This window comes from Fusarium keratoplasticum, chromosome 10 (assembly GCF_025433545.1).
Source record: "Fusarium keratoplasticum isolate Fu6.1 chromosome 10, whole genome shotgun sequence".
Taxonomy (NCBI): Eukaryota; Fungi; Ascomycota; class Sordariomycetes; order Hypocreales; family Nectriaceae; genus Fusarium; species Fusarium keratoplasticum.
In genome coordinates, this window is record NC_070538.1 from 1805969 (window position 1) to 1811968 (window position 6000).

The following is a 6000-nucleotide window of genomic DNA, read 5'->3' on the forward strand; positions in this document are numbered from 1 at the left end:
TATCCTTTTAAGAATTAATAAAAGGGATTTTATTTTTTATAATAATATAAGTCTTATAAGTTTTTTATTTATTTATTAATTCTTTTTATTTATAATTTAATTAATTATGCCTATAAACCTCTATTTACCTCTAAGTCTAATATTAAGCCTTAGCGCTAATTCTTCTTAGCTATATAAAACTCTAATACTAATTCTAATAATTAATCTCTTTAAAACCCATACTATTAATAACTCTTAATTATTAATATTATATTTATAGCTATATAGTTAAATCTTAGGTAATTATAGTAAAGATCTTTTACTTTTTTTATTTATTGTTATAAAAAATTTTTATAAATATTATAAATATTATTATTTATATCTTATATAAAGTAGTATTTTTTAAATCCTTAGGGAATTTAATAGTTTTATTAATAAGGTATTATTTTTTTATAGCTTTATTTTAATAGCTTTTAATTAAAAAAGTATTTTTTTATAAAAATTAAATCTTTTATTTATAATATAATTAAATAATAAAAACGAATAATTTAATTAAAAAATATAAGGTGGATTAATAATAAATTATTATATTATATATTTATATTAATATTTTTATAGCCTTAATTTAAGATTATTTTATAGTTTATTAATATTATTTTTTATATTTTTATAAAGCTTATAAATTTTTTATTAAAGTTATTTTAATTATATTAAAAGATATATTAATAAATATTAAATATCTTATTTTTATATTTAAATTAAAAATATTTATTTAAAAATATTATAATATATTTAATATATTCTTAATTAATTAATAATAAATATTAATTATAAATAAAAACTTTTTTATAAAAATAATTAAAATATTTTTAATTATTTGAAATAACTAAGAATTATTTATAACTTAACTTTATAATACCTAAAATAAGGATTAAAATATTTTAATATATCTTAGTAATTTTAATAATAAAGGGTTTATACTTTAAGTTAAAGGTCTTAATAAGCTTAAAGAAATAATATTTATATATATTATTATTAATAGCTTAAATAATATACTAAAGCTAGCTCTATTTATAATAAATAGCTTATATCTTAATTAATTAAAGAAGTTAAAATCTTTTTTATATAATAGCTCTTCCTTTTAATATTAATATTTTAATTATAATTCTTAATTACTTAAAGAGTTTAAAATTACCTTTATTATTACTATAAAAAAAGGTTTAATTATAATTTAGAATAATTATAATTAATTAATTAATAAATAATATATTAAGGAAATTATAATAGCTTTTTATAAAGACCTTTAATTAGATAATTAAAATAGCGCGGCTAATATTTATTAATATCCCCTTTAATATAGTTAAGATAACCTTAGCGCGGAGGTTTATAAGCTTTATAAAGATATAAAAAATACTTATAATAAGCTATAAGTAATAATATTATAAAAAGGCCTTAAAAATATTAATATAAATATATAATATAATAATTTATTATTAATTAAATTTACTATTTTTAATTATATTTTTTTTTATTTAATTTCTTTTTACTTAATTATAATATTAATAAAAAATTTAGCTTTTTTAAAAAAAAGCTATAGAAAAGGGAATGTTATATTAATAAAGATATTAAACTCCTTAAGGACTTAAAAAATAATACCTAATATAAGATATAAGTTATAATACTTATAATAATTATAAATACTATTTATATTATTAAATAAAAGGATTAAAGAAATCTTATTATAGTTAGCTAAGATGTAGGTATATAGCTATAGGCAGGGTTGTGATTTAGTTAGTGAATTAATCACTGACTAAATGACTAAGTTTAGTTATGACTAAAAAGTTAGTGATTTTTTAGTCTTAGTCTGACTAAAGTCAGCGTTTTTTTTTGACTAAAGATTTTTAGTTAGACTAAAGTCAAGGGCTATTTATGACTAAGAATTTTTAGTTAGACTAAAGAGTGACTAAGACTAAGACTAAGATTTTTTAGTTAGACTAAAAAGTCATTTTTTAGTCAAGGGGAATAATTACTTATATTATATATAATTAACTAAATAAGCTTACTAAGCTTATATAAGGTATATTATAATAAAATATATACTTTTTATATTATAATAATCATTCTTTCTTAATTTTATATAGCTTAATAAGCCTTATATAGCCTTATTAAATCCTATATATTATAAAAGCTCTAATTTAACTCTAAGAGTATTTTATACTCTTATAAATTTTAATAATTTTTAGAAGCTTAATAAGCAAATATTAATATCACTATAGGGTAGCCCTGCTTTTATAGTATATATAAAAGTTATAACCCTAGGGCTATAAGACTTAATTAGCGGTATATAATTTATTTAAGATTTATATCTCTTAATAGCGCTAATTCGACTCTTATAAGAGTATTTTATACTTATTTGAATTTTAATAATTTTTAGGAGCTTATTAAGCGAAAGGTTATATCGCTATAAAATAGTCCTTTATTTATAATATATATAAATATTATAACCCTAGGGTTATAAGACTTAATTAGGGCTATATAATTTATTTAAAATTAATATCTCTTAAAAGCTCTAATTTGACTCTTAGAAGAGCCTTAAGATAGAAAATACTATAACTTGGCTAATAAGAGCCCTTTTTATTAATAAAAAAGACTATAATATAAATTAACTTATAAAGAATCTATATTATGTAATAACCCTAGCCTTAATAAGCTTTTTAAATTTATTTAATAAAAAAAAGATTTTTTTAGTAGAATAATTATTATTAACGTAGTAATACTTGGGAAAATTATTCCTTGGGATTTTAAGAATTCTTTAAAGCTTAATAAGTAAAAATAGATATAAGTATAAAATAATTCTTTGATTATAGTATTTATAAAAAATATAACCCTAGGGTTATAACCCTTAATTAGGGCTATATAATTTATTTAAAATTAATATCTCGAAAAAGCTCTAATTCGACTCTTAGAAGAGTCTTAAGATAAAAAAAGCTATAAATAAGCTAAAAAAAATAGGTATAATATTTAAAAAAAATATATATATACTATTAATATAAATAAATATATATTACATAAGCAATATAGGGTAGCTATTTTTTTCCCTATTTAATCTAAATATTCATCATCACTAATATCATCTTCAAGCTCAATAGGCTCCTCTTCAGCAATATTAGCCCTTTCCTTCCCTTTTAGCTCCTTCCAACCCTCTTCATTATCAGTATCTTCATCAGCTAATTCACTAACTAAGCTATCTACATCCCAAATTTCCCAGCTTTTTAATAAAATTAGCTACCTAACTAATTTAAAAAAAATTCGATTTCTATTTTTAATAATAATATTACTAGAAATAAAAAAAACCCTTTCTATAGCAATAAAAATAGCAAGAATAGCTAAATAACGCCTAGCTAAAATAGATAAAATAAGAAACCTACTAGCATTTATTTTCCACCATAATAAAATATTATCCTAATTATAATTAATAAATTAATAATTAATAACTAATAAGAGTTAAGGGTAGGGATAGGGTTATAAATACCTCTCTTTTTATCCTATTTTCAATTAAATATATATCATATTCCTCAGTCTCATCTAAATCATTCACATATAGCTCCTCATCAAAGTCTACTTCTATATGCCCTGAAAAAGAAGGACTTCTATAAGTAAAATCGGCATTTAATTCATCAATAAACTAACTAGGCTCTAAATAGCCTTTTTCAGCCTTAACCCTATTATATATATTTTAATTAATATATATATAATAAATAAGTAAAATAAATATTTTTTAAAGATATTTTAAATATAAATTTTACTTATTTTTCGTATTCTTACTTAAAAAGAATAATTATATTATTATCTATATTAGAATAATAATATAATTTCCTAGAAGGCTTAAAATAGGCTAATTTAACTTTAGGGTTTAATAGGGTTACAAGGATAAAAGCCCTATTTAATTAAAATTAATATATATAATTTATAATAATAAAAAAATTACTTACTTATATTTTCATAAGTAAATAAAAATAAGCTTTTTAAGGTAATATTTTTCTAGCTTTTCTATGCCCTTTAAGATAACATTAGAATAACTAGCGTAATAACCCTATAAATAAATTAATAATAAATATATAAATAAATATATAATAAATATATAATAAAATACTTACCTTATTAAGTAAATTTAACTTATTTATAAAGTCTTCTTTTAAATTATTAAGGTTATTATATAATTCATATCTATATAATAACCCTTTAAGCATAATTAAATAAAATTAGCCTTATAGCTTAATTAAAGCTTTTAAAAAGACTTAAAAAATAAATTCTAAGTCTTTTAAAGCAGCCCAATCTAAGTTATTAAAAGCAATAACTTTTAATTCCTTATTAGAATCTACTTTAATAATATAATTAATAAGCTCTTTTAAAATAAGAGCTAAATAAATTATATTATAAGTAGAATTCCAATAAGTTATATTATCTATATAATTAATTAGTATATTTTATAATAATTATTATAAAAGGAAAAAAAGAAATAAAAATACCTAAAGGAATAGATTAAATATTAAAATCATAAGATAAAGCTTCGCGGTCTTTTTCTCTTTTTATTCCTTCTAAGAATAGCTTTTTTATATTATTATTATATTTTATAATAATAATAATACGGCGTAATTAGGTTATTAGGGCTATATATAAATTAGTAAAATATAATAAAATATAAAAAAAAATAGCTTTAATTTATACTTACTATTATAGCCCGGGGGGATAAATTCGGCTTCTTTTATATTTTCTTCTTCTTCTAAATTATCTTCTATAAATATATTATCTATTTTATTAGATAAAGTAGAAAAATTAATATTTAAATATTCCTTAAGAATATCTTACGTTATAAGGTTAAAAATATGACTAATACAGCGAATATCGTATTTAAATTCCCTTCTATAGCTATTTTTAGCTATATTGCGAAAGGTATTTAAAAAACAATTATTATTCGCTATATTATCGCGTATAATACTATAAATAAGCATTAGTTATTTTTTCTTATATAATAAAGCGTTTTTATATTTATATATTAATAATAATAATAATTATTATTATAAATAATTAGCTTTAAATAGATAATAAATAATGCTTACCTAAATATATTTCATATAGAAATAGTAGGAAATTCCTTTAAAGCAGAAAGGAATTAGTTATAAATATATAACCTAGTATGAGCTTCATTTAGCTTATTAAAGCCTATTTATATTAGTATAAGGTTAAGGTTAAGGTTAGCGTTAAAGTTAGGATTATAATTACCAATAACCTTATATTCTAAATTAAAATCAGATGAAATATAAGATAAAATAATTCCTATATAGGAATTTTGCCTATTAGAAGACCAAATATTAAAAGTAATAGAAAAAGCCCCTAAATTAGGTATATTTATATCTAATTTAGAATTTAGACGAAATAAAGCTATATTAAAAGTCTCTTCTAAAAAGCTTTTAAAATTCCACCTATTAATAGTAGGTGATTGGCTATAGGGTAGTTAGTATATATTTTAAATAATAATAGAAAAATAAATAAAATACCTATTATAATAATATAATAGCTCTTGGAATGATTTGCTATTAATAACCCGAAAAGATAGGTTATTTTGGATAATAAAGTGTAATATCTTCTTAAGATAGCCTTGCTGAGAAAATAAGGGTTTTTGGCGTTTTTCCCTTATAATTGTATTAAAAAAATCTAATTTAGGGTTAGGGTCATTTTCTATTATAAATATAATTAATTAGTATTATATTTATTATAAAATAGGAAATTAATTTATTCCTTTTTCGGGTTTTTTTTGATTTTTTACTATAAATAATTTTAGAGTGTTTTTGCTTATAATGCCTTGTAAAATTAGAGGCTTGAAAGCCAGCTACTTTTATAATCTTTTTTCTATTATATCTAAAAATAATTAGTATAAACCCTAATAATAACCCTAGTAATTACTTATGTAGTATAAGTTATAAGTATTTGCCGTGGCTTATTTGGATATATAGGTAATAG